The sequence below is a fragment of the Hibiscus syriacus genome, unplaced genomic scaffold, assembly GCF_006381635.1.
Source record: "Hibiscus syriacus cultivar Baekdansim isolate YM2019G1 unplaced genomic scaffold, ASM638163v2 tig00112758_pilon, whole genome shotgun sequence".
Lineage (NCBI taxonomy): Eukaryota > Viridiplantae > Streptophyta > Magnoliopsida > Malvales > Malvaceae > Hibiscus > Hibiscus syriacus.
In genome coordinates this window covers 248891-265629 of record NW_024063396.1, presented here as the reverse complement: position 1 = coordinate 265629, position 16739 = coordinate 248891, and the positions used below count along the sequence as shown (strand labels likewise).

The 16739-nt window shown below is 36.6% G+C and overlaps 1 protein-coding gene and 1 pseudogene across 1 annotated transcript in view; one reads left to right on the top strand and one right to left on the bottom strand.

The window, feature by feature from the left end:
* LOC120183349 (DNA-damage-repair/toleration protein DRT111, chloroplastic-like) overlaps positions 1-11184 on the bottom strand; it is a 30930-nt gene extending 19746 nt beyond the window's left edge. Inside the window, exon 1 of the mRNA XM_039188065.1 lies at positions 11179-11184. The gene's annotated coding sequence lies outside the window, so the exon portion shown is untranslated. The remainder of the gene's footprint in view (positions 1-11178) is intronic.
* On the top strand, positions 306-16609 carry LOC120183348 (annotated as a pseudogene).
* Positions 16610-16739: the final 130 nt, after the last annotated feature.

Below are 16739 nucleotides of genomic sequence, written 5' to 3'. Positions count from 1 at the left end.
TCAAGATTTATTTGTTTAATTAATATTTTTGAACATATAAATGTATATGTTGACAAACTTTAAATGAATTTGTTGATGAACATTTCTACGAATGTTAACCATATATATTCGTAAATGCTAAATGAATCGAATAAAAACACTTTAAAAATAAAAAATAAACACAAACATAATATTAAATTTTTAAATAAATATGAACCTAATATAAATACTTTAAAAAAATAAATAAATTGAACTTAAGGATTGAAATACATATAAAATTAAATTAAGGTGTTAATGCGTTGATCGGACGAGTGGGGTAGAAATGCATATATATAGGGTTTGTCCTCTCCTAATTTTCTACATCTCTAAAAGCTTTGATCTCTTTGTTTTTGTTCCCGTAATCAAAGGAAAATGGAGGCGATCGAAGAACTGTCGGAGCTTTCGGAAGCGATGAGGCAAGCGGCGGCTGTACTAGCCGATGAAGACGTCGACGAGACATCCTCGTCGACCTCTAAACGCCCATCCACTTTCCTAAACATCGTAGCTTTGGGAAGTGTTGTATGTTCCTTCATCCGATTATTTCTTTTTAAGCTTTTGAAGCTCTCTGTTGGATTTCCAAGAATTTTCTATTTCATTTATATGCTAAAGATTGGAATCTTTGGCTGCTTTGGATGGCAACGGAAAGAAATGAAAGCGAACTAAATTTGTTAATTTCTTTATGGATAATTTTCATGTTGGGTTCAATTTGATTGATTTCACCTAGGATGCGATACCTGTAATAGGACGATAAGCTAATAAGTATATTTGCTTTCTTTTTCGTTGGATTGATAATGCTGATGTGGTTGAGAAAAGCGAGATTTGTCGGGGAAATATGAGAGCAACACCATGGCTAATATTATATTTATTTTTCGAAAGCTGCGCTTTTACTCTTGCTGTTCAAACTTGAGGGAGTTTATTAATTGCTAATTTTTTTCATTAATTTGAACTCTCTTTTATTTTGCTTTTCTATACTCAACGTCACAGCCTATAACAGTTATGGATACCTTAGGTGTATTGATTCGAGTATGAAATATATTTTTCTTGGAAATTTTAGGATTACATCAATTACCTGCTGCATTTCTATGTTTTTGTCTTCAAAAGTTTACGATGAAATCTTGTATTGCTACCCACTGCCTATTTTCCAGGCATTTTGTGCCTAAATTGTGATAATATAGGCCAAAGTCAAAACTTTCTTTACTGTATGATATTGGTTAGCTTCTCATTTTGTGCCTTGATTGATTATGTTTTCCTTTTTTAGTTCTTTAGTACTGCAAGAAGCATAACTAACTGATTATTAATATATTATCCATGTTAAACGTGTGTTTATTTAATCACAGGAAGTATCTTATTGATTAAACCTTCCTAAAAACGGATGAAATTGCTAACCTGCATCATAATTAACCTGTTTCTGTCCCACGCGGGATGTTGAAGTCTCTTTTTTGACTCAATTGCTTTTAAAATTTTGATTTCCCTTTTTCTGAATGTACCAAATAGGGGGCTGGTAAATCTGCCGTCTTGAATAGTCTAATTGGACATCCTCTTCTGGTATGTTTATTTCTTTTAGGCTTTTTCATTTTGTTGAAGATTTTTATTTTCACATGACTTTGCTTATAATAGTAATTATTGACAGCCAACTGGTGAAAATGGTGCCACTAGAGCTCCATCAGTGTTGATTTGGCTAGGGATAGTTCTTTAAGCACTAAATTAATCATCTTGCAAATTGACAATAAATCTCAACAGGTTTCTGCAAGTAAGGTCTCCTTCCCTATTTCTGTTGTTTCTTTTTCATTTGTGTGGTACAGTGTTGCTTGTTCTATCCTGGAAAATACATCATCATTCATCATGCACTCTGCATATTGGTCTTGTGTCCTCTCTGACCTCTTTTCATCTTTCAAATTGGTGCACCATAGGTGCACTTCGGCATTCTCTGCAGGATAGGCTAAGCAGAGGTTCATCAGGCAGGACTCGTGATGAAATATATCTGAAGCTCCGTACCAGCACAGGTTGGCCTTCATGTTATTGAATTGTATTATCAATTCTAGTGGTTTTAGAATATGTATAAGAAAAATCTTTTCTGTCAGAGGTTGATGCCTCAATTGAATTTTTCTTCTCAGATGTTTTTAAGATTGTTTTTCTTTTCAAATGATACTGTATGACTTCATTCTTTTATGTATTAGTGTGCCCTATCAGAACTGAATTTATTGATGCCAATGGATGGATTGTTTATAATTACATACGGATTTTAGTCAGAGTCCTAGCTAACTTTATTTTTTTATGATGACCTTTATGTTTCTTCATTTTCCTTCCTCATATTAATAAAACAGCACACCTGATAAAATCTTTATTTGGTTTATTGAATATTATCATCCATGAAAATTGATCTTTGAAAAGAAAATATTATATTCTGTAGAGAAAATGGTGAATGTTTTATTTTGTCTAAAAACCAATAAAAAAATCATTGTTGTGTCATAGATGAACACTTTATCAGGGAAAACACATTTCATGAATGATTTTAAGCTTGCCTTCCCCTTGCCTCCTTTTCTCACTTGAGCATGCTTATGATACATTCTTTTATATGTGTGTGCGTGCGTGTGTGCCTGTGTGTGTATTCATGTCCAACATAAATCTTCTTTTTTACTTTCTAGCATTTTTACATTTTCTCCCCTTTTTCCTTGACACAGCCCCACCATTAAAGTTGATTGATTTACCTGGACTGGAGCAAAGAATTATGGATGAATCATTGGTGAGTGGCTGAGTGGTATTTTCTCCTGGTTTTAAATTTTAACAATAGGAAATTCTAATGTGTTATCTATTCCTTGATTGTCATTTTATTTACCAGTTTTTGAGATGCTTGGTTGATTAGTTACTAACAAATTCTGACTTTTCTCCTCAGCTCCGTGAGTATGTTGAACATAATGATGCTATTTTGCTCGTTATTGTTCCTGCTGCTCAGGCACCAGAAATTTCATCATCTAGAGCCCTCAGGATAGCAAAGGAATTTGACTCAGAAGGTGGGAATTCTTGGTGCTTGCTTATTCTAATTAATCTTTTCTCCAGGCGAAAAAGATAAAAAAGAATACTTTTCACTTTTTTTTTTCCTGGATTCTAATAGTTTACTGTCAATTCTTAATTGATTGTAGGTACCAGAACTGTTGGCATTATTAGTAAAATTGATCAGGCTGCTTCTGACTCAAAAGCCCTTGCAGCAGTTCAGGCTCTCTTGTCAAACCAGGGGCCACCTAAAACTTCTGATATCCCGTGGGTTGCTCTAATTGGTCAATCAGTTTCCATTGCTTCAACTCAATCTGGAAGTGCTTCATCTGACAATTCTTTAGAAATGGCTTGGAAAGCAGAGAGTGAAAGTCTAAAATCTATTTTGACTGGAGCCCCTCAAAACAAGCTTGGGAGATTAGCTTTGGTTGATGTACTTGCTGGCCAGATACGTAACCGTATGAAACTCAGGCTTCCAAATCTAGTTTCTGGGTACTTGCTTTCCCCCCTTTCTTTATGTTCCATGCTTACTGTTAAAGTGAGTAAGGAAGTCTGCTAAATTTCTGCTCTCGTTTGGTTTACTGCATTCTAATACTGCCTAGAAAGTAGAAATGCTGGTTTGGTAGACCCTAGTTTGCTGCTGAATTTTTCTATTTCAACTCCCAAGGTTTAATGAGAGAGTTGCCAAAGACAAGTGCCAATGTTTTGCTTTCTGAATTTGTGCAAACATATATTTGCCTCTAAGATAAACATTGTATTTAAAATGTCTTGGTTGTACTATAAAAGGTATGTGTACCACCCCTATTCAGCTTAGTATGATATTAAATTGAAAATTGTTATCAGTTCTACTGTTGTAAAATATTAGCTTATTAGATGTATTCACAAAGATAGCGGCATGATGGGCAAGTGAATTATCAACGTTGAGGTCCTGTTCTATTATTATATATCACATATATGTGACATTGATAGTATCGCACCAAAACCATGCATTTTGAGTATGATCAGTCCTAATTGTGGTAACTCTTTTGTATTGGTCAGAATCATTTTCCATTTGGGTTCATACATGTTTTCCTTTTTTTTTTTTGATAGGAATAGGAAGCCTCGTTAAAACCTCCCTCATAGTTGACCCTTTCCTAATAGAAAGGATCAAGTAGTGGAGGGAGGAAAAGAGTGCCTCATTTTATTACCAAACCAAAATACATAAGACTTAACAATACAGCAGATGATTTTACATTAGACTTAACAACTTCTGCTACTTCAAGAACCTACAGCCATAGAAAAATGAACTATAACTAAAACATACAATCAACCGATCCCCTGCTTTGCTAAACTATCTGCCTCCCCATTACAAGACCTTGGAATTAACCTAATTAAAACCACCTTTTCAGAAAGGATCACCAGAATTTCTCTAACAAGAGGCAACATGAAAACTGGTGCCAAAGACGGGGTGTGAATCCACTCCACTGCTGACTTACAATCACTCTCAACAACCAATCTACTGGCAGCAGACCATCTTGAAGCTAGAAAAATTTCGATACCTCTTTTAATAGCCTTTAACTCTGCAACTGGTGGGGGACCTTGACCAATATTCTCTGAAAAAGTCAAAAGAGTGCAGCAATTCCAGTCCCTTAAAATGCCTCCAATACCTCCAATCGAGTCATTTAACCTAACAGCTCCATCAACATTCATCTTTAAGAAATCAACAGGTGGAGGAAGCCAGCCAATAACAGAATGATCTTTAGGTTTAGGAACAGAAATACCATCAGCAAGTGATGGATCCCCAATTAGCAGATCTTCCTGAATAGGGAATTTAGGATACTTGGCTAGGAACCATTTAGATAACCTAAATCTCACAAGGAAAAAGAGAGACAGCCTATCAAGGTTTAAACCTTCAAACACAATCGCATTCCTTGCTTTCCAAATAGACCAAAAAACGACTCCCGGGATAAACTTCCAAATCAATGAATTCAACCTCAAACTCCCCCACGAATTAAGTAAGGAAGGAGGGTCCTGTGGTAGCACAATAGACAAGTCCCAGAAGCTTGCCAGTTTATTCCATAGTTCCCAAACTACAAAACACGAAATGAATAAGTGTTGCACAGATTCCTCATGTTCCTTGCAAAAAGGACAGAGTATATCTTCTTCTAATGACATTCCTCTTTTAACTAACTCCATTTTAACTGCAACCTTCTGATGAGCTAACTGCCATAGGAAAGCTTCTACACGAGGCGGAGACAAACCCAACCACACCCCTTTTGACCACAAATCAATACCCCCAACTTCCTTACCAAGAGCTTTCCTGCACGATTTCACTGAGAATAACCCATCACCACTTGCTGACCAAGAGAGAAAATCTTCAACCGAATCAGTAAGTTTTATTTCCTTTAATTTCATCATCAGATCCAACCATTGTTCCAATTCCCAATCAGACAAATTCCTCCTAGTAATAATGTTCCACTGCCAACCATTCAACTCAAAGCTTCCAAAATCAGCAACCCTACCCCATTTGTTAGTTGAGAGTGCAAAAATTCTAGGGAAAAGAATTTTTAAAGGAACCCCATCCCATGGATCAATCCAAAAAAATATGGACTTACCATTGCCTACATGTTTTCCTTTTTAAATATATATTATTTCTTTTAGTGAAATTGTTAGAATTCCTCTTTTTTTTTCCTTTTTTCTTTTTCAAAACTTATATTCTGTTGCAAGTTGCAACAAAAATTTCATACTAAACTTGGTTTTTAAATATATACATTTTTAAAATATTCCATATTCCATATTCCATATTCCCAGACCCCTTTTTTAGGTTTGTAACTCTTCCTTTCTTAACATGCCAGGCTTCAAGGGAAGTCTCAAATAATCCAGGATGAATTAAGGAGGCTTGGTGAACAAATGATTAGTACTGCCGAAGGTACGAGAGCTGTCGCATTGGAGCTCTGTCGGGAATTTGAGGACAAATTTCTGCTACACATAATGGGTGGTGAAGTGAGTTATTACTTTTTGAAGTGAAATGCTCCTCACTTTGCAACAGAAGGCTAAAGAACTATCTGCAAAATTAATCTTTTTCAAAAAGAATCTTTTTTAGATGAATCTATGAAGTTTGTCCCTACATGTAAGTTGATAATCCTCTGTTTGTTTTAATTCTGCCCCCAAATATTCAGGGAAATGGTTGGAAAATTGTTTCTAGTTTCGAGGGCAGTTTTCCCCACAGGATTAAGCAGCTTCCTTTGGACAGACATTTTGATATAAACAATGTCAAAAGGGTAGGTTCTATATCAATTTGCCTTCATTTTCGTGCCTTGTTAAGTTGCTATGTATCAGTCGTTTCTTTAACTTCGTATTGTTATTTTTCTCTCAGGTTGTTCTAGAAGCAGATGGTTATCAACCCTATCTGATATCTCCAGAGAAGGGTTTAAGATCTCTGATAAAAGGAGTCTTGGAGCTAGCAAAAGAGCCATCTGTTCATTGCGTTGATGAGGTACATATATATTGTGGCTCTGAGCCTATGCTTATGTATAAAGTTTTTCTTCATGTTTGTTTCCTGTTTGTTGCATTTTGCTGAATATATTTTCTACCAATCCAAACATAGGCCTTTTATGTTTTCTGAATTTGTTTTCTCAAAGTTTTATGAGTGCTTGCCCAAGTTTCTGCTACTATTTGATAGGTGAGGAAATAAGGTTTTGTTCTATAGATGTGTTGGGGATTATTCCTTAGCAACCTAACTATGAAGGCAAGGCACCAATAACCTAATTTAACATCATGTATTTGTTTGATGTTTATGTGGATATAACATTATGCTGTTAATACAGTGATCTGGCTCCAAAAATAGTCAGTTTAGCAATAACCTTAAGGCATAAATTGATTGGAAATACATAAAAATGTATACCAAGTTATACATCTCAGCGTGTTCTATAATACATTCATTTTCACTAACAATTAAAATGTTATTGTTGGAACTTTCTCCTGCGTGACGAATGCTATTGAAAATTTTCAAGTTATAGCTGCTGGAAAAGAATTTCCCTTGTGTGATATTCACATCAATGTGTTGTTTTCTCTCTTTTTTCTATTCCTTTTGGGTGCTTGTCAAAACAGGTTCATCGTGTGTTGTTGGATATCGTTAGTGCTGCTGCAAATGCTACACCTGGTCTAGGGAGATATGCTCCTTTCAAGAGAGAGGTAATAATGCATTGCTTGTGTTAATATATGCTTTATGGTTGTTTAGACAATGCATGTGAAATACTTTCTTTTCCTTTAAAAATTAACCAGGTTGTGGCAATTGCAAGTGCTGCACTTGATGGTTTTAAAAGTGAATCAAAAAAGATGGTAGTTGCACTAGTGGACATGGAGCGTGCATTTGTTCCCCCTCAGCATTTCATTCGCCTGGTGCAGAGGCGGTATGCTAAGATAATTTTTCTTTACATCTAATGCAATTTTTTTGTGTGTGGCTTTCTGGGTTCTTTCTTCAATAATTGAAATAACTTCTTTTGTTTTCTTTCCTTAACCATTACTTTTCAATAGAATGGAGAGACAACGACGAGAAGATGAGGTGAGAAACCGGTCCTCCAAGAAGACACCTGATGCTGAGCAGGCAATTCTTAACTGAGTTTGGACTTTCTAAGTGTCTGTGATAGATATTTTATAATAATAAGCTTATTGGTGACTACATTTCTCTGATAGACTGATTGCTTTCTTCATTTCTCTTATTAGGCAATTGGTCTTCAAACCGGTGGACAACAATCTGAAGGAAACTTAAAATCGTTGAAGGATAAATTAAGCAAGAAAGAAAAAGATGTACCGGAGGGATCAGCCTTAAAGACTGCTGGACCTGGTGGTGAGATAACAGCAGGTTAGTTATCAAACTGATCATCTGGAAAATATTATCTTGAAATTTATTGTTTAATCCACTATTTGAAGTCATAGCCTTGAACTTCTTCCCTTTCCTGCAATGCCATTGCTAAATGGTATTCCTATTGATTGAGTTGTTTGATCAGAAGAGTTTTGTGCTAGTGGAATATCAAATTTAAGGCAGTGATCTGCTAAATAATGAACATATCTCTGACTTGATGTATCTCTCAGGAGCAGAACCACAATATGTAAGCAAGGGAACTTCACCCTCCTGAAATTCCCAAAACAAGCAGGTTTTAGTTTGAATCTATAGAACTTTATGTCTATTTGGCAAAATTGCTCTCCTGAAAAAGGCAGAGATGGTTTTGAAATTCTAGAAACATCAAAGGTCAGGATTTTAGCAATGGATATAGAACACTTCACATGTAAAAACACTATCTTCATTTTTGTAGCAAATTTACTAGTCTTTAAACTCATAACAGTGCTACTCATAACCTGTCAATAGTACCCGTTATGAAATGTTCAAACCTCACAACCCCCTCAGATGGCTGCAAACATGTATTCATTCGACCTTTATGATTCGATAGGTAGAAAGGACAGGAAACTTATCATCTAATATTACGCTATAAAGTACGAAATGAATTTTAATGACTAGATTATCAAGTTTTCCATCCTTCCTACCAGTTAAGTTTTGTTTTTGTTTCACAGAATCTTCTAGTTTGATTTAGCTGGTACGAAAGGTGGGAACAGTTAGGAGGGATAAATGTGTAAACAAGCTTTTTCATGTACAAATACTATGCAAGTTTGATTGCAACTATTGGCCATTTATTGGGCTTATTTTGGTTTAGCATCAATTTTTTGTTTTACATGCAGGGTTTTTACTGAAGAAAAGTGGGAAAACAAATGGATGGAGTAGGCGATGGTTTGTTTTGAATGAGAAAACTGGCAAGGTTACTGTTTTGTGCTTCAGTTAATTTTGGTTGTTTCTATCTTAGCGTGGGAGTGTGTGTATAGTTGATAATCCATATTATTTTTTCTTTGTTCAAGTAATGTTGCTTAACGGTTATTTTTGCTGCAGCTTGGTTACACAAAAAGACAAGAGGAAAGACATTTCCGTGGTGTCATTACATTGGAGGTATGAAGTTGATGTTCGGATCTCCTCTTCCTTGCATTTGTGAGCCCTAATTTACACACACATGTTTTCTGATTGTTGAATCTTCTTCATTACTGAGAATCTCTCCTTTTGTGATTATAGAAATTAATTTTTGCGTCAAATTTTAATGATGCAACATGTAAAATATGCATTCCTTATTTTCTCCGTTGCTTTCTCTTTCCAAGTTGCTTTATATGTTCTGAAATAATTTGAGAATAGTTATTGATAATGAAAATATTCAATAATCAGAACACATGATAAATTTGAATAACTATCACCAATTTTTGAATGGATTTAGGAAGAAGAAAAAGTCTTATTTCTTCTCATAGGAGTACACCCTTTTAACATAGCAGAAAAAGAATAAAAAGGAAATAATCTCTAATAATTAGCCTATCCCTAAAAATTAGTAATTAGATTATGGCTAATATTTACAAGGAAATTCCTAGAACTAAGGTAGAAAATCTCCTTAATTTAAGGATTTCCAACACTCCCCTCAAGCTGGAGTGTAGATGTCAATAGAACCTAGCTTGCCCATAATTTCTTCGAATCTTTTTCTACTCAAGCTCTTCGTTAACACATCTGCTACTTGTTGTCGAGTAGGTAGATATGAAACACAAACTTCTCCTTTGTTAATTTTCTCCGTAATAAAGTGGCGATCGATTTCCACATGCTTGGTGCGGTCATGGTGTACATGGTTGTGAGCTATACTAACTGCTGCCTGGTTGTCACAGTTCAGTATTATAGGTGTTGTATAGGATAATTTTAGTTCTCCCATTAGTCGTCGTTGCCACATTCCTTCACATATACCTTGGGACAGAGCTCGATACTCAACTTAAGCACTGTTGTGTGCCACAACCGACTGCTTTTTACTCCTCCATGTCACGAGATTACCCCAAACATAGCTTCAGTAACCACTTGTGGAGTGCCTGTCATTAACAACACCTGCCCAGTCTGCATCAGTGTAGACTTCTATGCTTTGATTTACATTTTTCTTGAAATGCAACCCCTTACCAGGAGTACCTTTAAGTATCTCAATATCCTGTAAGCAGCTTCCAAATGTTTCTCCCTAGGAACATGCATAAATTGACTAATAACTTACTCCAAACTCTATGTCTGGACGAGTGTAAGAAAGATAGATAAGTTTTTCCACTAACCGTTGATATCTCCCCCTGTCTACCTCTTCTCCATCCTTATCAGTTCCTAATTTAAGGTTGGATTCCATGAGAGTCTTGGTTGGTTTTCAACCCAACAGTCCGACTTCAGAAAGTAGATCAAGAACATACTTTCTTTGAGAGATTGAAATACCTGCCTTTGACCTTGCTATCTCCATTCCAAGATAATATTGAAGATTCCCCAAGTCTTTAAGTTGAAACTCAAGACTTAAGAATTCTTTTAGTCTTTCAGTTTCAATAGAATCATCTCTTGTCAATATTATGTCATCTACATATACAATTTGAATACAACACTTCCCATTAGCCGAGTGTTGTAAAATAAGGTGTGATTAGCTTGACCTTGAATATAATGTCTACTCGTCATGGCTTTGGCAAAACGATTAAACCAAACCCTAGGGGATTTCTTTAGTCCATACAAAGACTTCTTCAACTTGCAAACTTAACCCTTGCTTCCTTCGAATTCGGGCAGAAAATCCATGTAGACTTCTTCGTTAATTCTCCATTGAGAAACACATTCTTTACATCCAATTGGATCAAAGGCCAATCTAAGTTGACAACAATTGAGAAGAGCACTCGAATAGTATTTAGTTTGGCCACTGGTGCAAATGTTTCCTCGTAGTCCAACCCATATATTTGATTGAAACCCCTAGCCACAAGTCTAGCCTTGTATCGATCAATGCTCCCATCTGGTTTAAATTTCGTAGTGAAAATCCACTTACAACCCACAGTCTTCTTCCCAGTAGGTAGTTTAGATATTTCCCACGTTCCATTGTCTTCAAGAGCCTTTATTTCTTCCAACACAACTTGCTTCCATTTGGTTGACTTAAGAGCCTCTTCTATGTTATTTGGAGTTTCTACAAAGTCAATATTAGAAATAAAGGCATTGTAGGATTTAGACAAGTTCCTATAGGATACAAACCAAGAAATGGGATGTTGAGTGCAGCTTCTAGTGCCCTTTCTTTCTGCAATTGGAAGATAGATGGAAGGTGAAAGAGGTGAGACTTCTTCCTCAGGACAATCTTCAGGTAAAGATGGCATTGGCACTGCTGTTTCAGTCTCTGGCAGTTGATGTTTCTGAGTGTATACACGAAGTTGGTGAGTTTTTTCTTCTTGTTTTTCAGGAGGAGAGGGTTGTTTTTCTTCATTAGTATGGTTAATCACCCTTGTTTCTTGTTGTTGCACAGTGGAGTCGAGTCAAACAGGGTCCAAATCAGGAATTACAGTGGCTGTAGGATTTTCAGCGGTTTTTGTAGTGGTGGTAAGACTGATAGAGTCTTTAGGTATAATGAGAAGGTTGTTCAAGGTCTCATCTTCACTAAAATCTCCCCTGAAGATGAGAGTCTGAAAATATGGCTCGTTTTCGAAGAAAGTAACATCAAGTGACACAAACATTCGGTGTAGGGTTGGAGAATAGTAGTTGTACCCCTTTTGTGTAGGTGAGTATCCAAGAAAGACACAAGTGTGGGCTCTAGGATCAAGTTTAGATCGGTTAGGTTGATGATTGTGGACAAACGCTTTGCAATCGAAAGTTTTGGTTGGGAGATTAGGAACACGAAACAAGGGAATTTTTTTTAAGAGTATGTAAAGGTGTTTGAAAGTTTAATACCTTTGATGGGAGTCGGTTTATAAGATAACAAGCAGTGAGAACAACTTCTACCCATAAATAATTCGGTACACCCATAGTAAACATAAGAGCACGAGCCACAACTACAAGGTGTCTGTTTTTCCTCCCTGAAACTCCATTTTTGTTGAGGGGTGTCGGGACAAGAACTTTGATGTATGATTCCTTGCTCAGAAAGATAAGGGCTTAGGATATAATGAAAATACTCTCTCCCATTATCAGTTCTAAGGGTGTGAATTTTGGAATTGAACTAAGTTCGAATCATTGAATGAAAGCTTTGGAAGACTCTAAAGACTTTGGTTTTTTCTTTGAGGAGATAGACCCAACAAACTCTAGTGTGGTCATCAATGAATGTTATGAACCACCTAGTCCCTGTGACACTTTTTATTCGACTGGCCCCCTATAGATCACCGTGGATTAAAGAGAAAGGTTGAGATTGAACGTAAGGTTTCAAAGGATAAGGGGCACGAGTATGTTTAGACAGTTGGCAAACTTCACAATTCAAGGAACTTATTTTCTTATTTAGAAATAGCAGAGGAAACATTTTCTTCAAGTACATAAAATTAGGGTGTCCTAGTCTACGGTTCCATAGCATGATAGATTCTTCTTTCAATGTAGATAAGGCCATCCCTTCTTGTGAGTTGTTTTTATTCTAAATATAAAAGCCATCATCAATTTTAGTAGTGCCAATCATCTTCCCACTGAACCACATAACCGAAAGCAGAAAATTTAGCAAGTAATTTCTCATCCTTGGTAAGCTTGCTAATTGAGAGTAAATTACACGAAATATTTAGAACATATAAAACTTTATCAATGGAAAAATTTTCAGTAAGTCTGATTGTTCCAATTCCAGCCACCGGCGAGTAAGATGCATCAGCTATGTGAATCCGGGAGTGATCATAACAAGGTAAATATGGGTGAAACAAACTTAGATTACCTGTCATGTGGTTGGATGCACCCGAATCTAGTATCCAGATGGGTTCATGTGTAGTTCTTAAGGCAGTACCTTGAATAGCTAGTGACCCACTGGCTGTAGGTGTCCCGAGGAGTTTATGAAGAGCCTCAAGTTGAGTTTTGGTTAGCCGAACATCCTGGGCATCTTCTTCAGTAGTAGATATCATTGCTACCTTGTTTTCTTTCTGATTTTTTCAGGGATAACCATGGAGTTTAAAACATTTCTCTTTGGTATGTCCAACCCGGTTACAGTGGCTACACAATGGCCTATTTAAACCAGAATCAATTCCAACCTTGTACCTTTGAGACTGTGGGCCTTTCGAAATAAGGGCAGTGTTCTCGGAAGGACGATGACCACCTGTGGTCAAAGGTTTTTGTTCTCTTGTGTCTCCCACCATAATAAGACGTCGTTTCTCTCCCCTCCTTACTTCAACAAATGCTTCTCCAATGGTTGGTAGTGTGGTTCTGCCTAGTATTCGTCCTTGGACCTCATCAAGATCACGATTTAGTCCTGCTAAGAATTGCTAAGAACTCATAGAGACTCTCTTTGTTAATATGATCCATGAACTTGGTGGGTTCCGAGCCCCCGCCCCAATCAGCTTCATAATACATGTCCAACTCCTGCCATAAGATCTTTAGGTGGTTGTAATATTGAGTGACTTCAAGTGCTCCTTGCCGAATATATTTCAACTTTAATTTGATCTCGAATACTTGGGAAGCATTTCCAAGATCCGAGTAATTCTCCTTAATTGCATCCCACATTTCTTTGGTAGTTTTGAAAAAAAGGTAAGTTCGTCTTATATTACCTTCCATCGAATTTATAAGCCGCCATGACCATTGAGTTGTTAAGCTCCCAAGTTGCATAACCAGATTCTGTTGATGCTGGTCGGGGAATGTCTCCATTGAAGTACCCAATTTTTCCTCGGCCACGAAAAACCATAAGGACAGATTGTGACCATTGCAGGAAATATTTTCCATCTAATCGATGATTTGTGATTGTAAGAGAGGAGTTAAGGTTAGTTTGAGGGATTCTTTGGCTGTAATTTTGAGTAATTTGTGAGATCTCAGTCTCAGAGAGGGTTTCATTGATATCACCCATGAGAGAAGGAAAAAGAATTGTTTAGGAAGAGAGATGAGAGACAAATGAGTAGGATCGAGTGAATCCTATGGCTCTCGATACCATGAACGGATTTAGGAAGAAGAAAAAGTCTTATTTCTTCTCATAGGAGTACACCCTTTTAACATAGCAGAAAAAGAATAAGAAGGAAATAATCTCTAATAATTAGCCTATCCCTAAAAATTAGTAATTAGATTATGGCTAATATTTACAAGGAAATTCCTAGAACTAAGGTAGAGAATCTCATTAATTTAAGGATTTCCAACAATTTTGATATATGGTCTGGAGTGTCCTTAATTCCTTTCTTGGGAAATCTTGAGGATGTAGTCCTCAGTTCACCTGGTTCATTCAAGATTTTTCTCCTGAGTGCTCCCCACTCGGAGGTATTGATAAAGAAAGAGAGCTCCATTCTGTATCAATTGTAATTTGCTTCAGTTATATTTTAAAAAGAAAAGACTATTGTGTGAGGGGAATTTTGGTCTTAGCTTACATGTAGGAATCCTGATATTGTTGATTGGGATTAGAGAATTGTTAGCTTCTATATTGCTTTGATTTATAGATATGATCTCTATAAAAATGTTCATACTGAAATATATAGGCTTTTCATCAATATCAATGCCCGCTTCTCTGATTCTTTAATCATCAGGAATGCAATATTGAGGAAGTTGCTGATGATGAAGGTGGCTCATCCAAAAGTTCCAAGGATAAGAAGGCAACTGGACCAGAAAAGGAACCCAGTTTTGTATTCAAGATAACTAGCAGGATTCCATATAAGACAGTTTTGAAAGGTTTTACAAGTTCTATTAAATTAATTTTGTTGTTCCTATACCAATTTGCTTCTTGATTATATACTTCAATTTTATTTTGCAGCTCATAGTGCTGTTGTGTTGAAGGCTGAGAGCATTGCAGACAAGACTGAGTGGTTAGAAAAGTTAAAAACTGTTGTTGAATCTAAAGGAGGTCAAGTTAAGGTTGAGTCCAGCCCTCCTATGAGGCAAAGTCTATCTGATGGTTCACTTGTGAGTTGTTTTTTCTCCTTTGATTGAGCGAGTTATTGGTTAATTCCGGTTAGTTTGGGTTGCTTGTGGAGTTTGGTAGTTCTTTATTGATCTTAGGCTATTTTGGTTTAGATTGGTTTTTTGCTTATTTGGTCATTCATCAATTTTTAGCTATGAATCAATCTTTGCTAAAAAAAACTGCACAATGTGCAGCTGGACCGGCAAAAATACAGGATTTGTATCTGTCAATTTTTTTTTTTATTATCAAGCATAACTCTTCAACATTACTCATGTTCCCCTTGCAGGATACAATGGCAAGAAAACCTCCTGATCCTGAAGAAGAGCTTCGGTGGATGTCCCAAGAAGTGCGTGGATACGTGGAAGCTGTTCTTAACAGCCTTGCTGCCAATGTTCCAAAGGCCAGTTTATTCTGCTGAATGACCTTCTATTGTTTTTTGCTGATATATCATTTCTAATCATCTTTTTTTTTAAGCAGGCCGTCGTTCTTTGCCAAGTAGAGAAAGCAAAAGAAGACATGCTTATTCAGTTATATAGCTGTGTTAGGTCAGTACTATTTATTTCACCTAGTTTACAAGCAGTAAAAACACACTTTTCATGTGTAAACTATGCCTTTTAAGATTAATCTGTCATTCTTAGCGTGAACAACAAATAACAAAAGCAGACACTCTTATGTCTTATTTTTGTTCTTGCAATTGACATCCATGCATGGCTGTTGAAAATTGTTCTCGTCATTTTTTAATTTTGGTGTACATATTTTATGGTCTTTGTTGTCTTAGTCTCTTTGGGGGAGTAACTTCACTCTTTTATGCTTTGGTGGTCAGTGCCATAAACGATCGTAGGATTGAAGAACTGCTATTGGAGGACCAAAATGCAAAACGCAGGAGGGAGAGATACCAGAAACAATCTTCTCTTCTTTCGAAACTTACAAGGCAACTTAGCATCCATGACAGTAGAGCTGCCGCCGCCTCCAGCTGGTCTAATGACAGTGCAGCAGGTATTATTTTCTTGATTCGGTTTGTGTAATCAAATGATGCCTGGTTCTGCAAAGATGGTTGCATGCACATTGTTAATGCTATGTGCCTGGAATGAGGCTCGGAAACAGTTGTGTCCAATATGAGTATGTCCAATTTTTTCATGTTTTTAACGCATTTGGAGGATTTTACTTTTCTATTGGACACCCCGTTCTTTCAGGGAAAAAACTGATGAATGGGAGCTAACATAGAAATTGATGTGAATTGCCCATGGCATGCTTGTTTTGTGTTGTAATGATTTTTTGACTCAATACCTGAAATACGATTTTTCTTCCCTTTCTTGTGAGATACAGAAAGCAGTCCACGGGCAAGTGGAGCCTTGGCAGTTGATGACTGGAGGAATGCATTTGATGCTGCTGCAAATGGACCTACAGGTTCGGGTAGATACGGGTCGAATGGTCATAGCCGACGGTATAGCGACCCAGAACAGGATGGGGATGAGGGTTTAGGTTCAAGATACGGGAGACGTAGGACACCAACTAGGTTGCCACCTGCACCGCCACAGTCTGGTTCGTCTTACAGATACTAGATAAGAACTTTTAAATCACTTCCATTCTTTGCTGGACATTATGATCTTTGTTGGTCGAGCATTTCTCGAGCTTAGATGATATTGAGTAGCATTTGTAGAGTTTAGTTAAGATTGTTGGAAAAAAGATTGGGTTGAAAAAGGAAAAGAAAAAAGCTCTTCTGAAGGAAATTTTGGATAAAATCATCCTATTACTAAAACTATACAAACGATTATATATATTTTGATCTATATTAACATATACGCTTATAAAATTTTTGTTTGGGTTGGATTTAAATATGATTATAAAATTTGA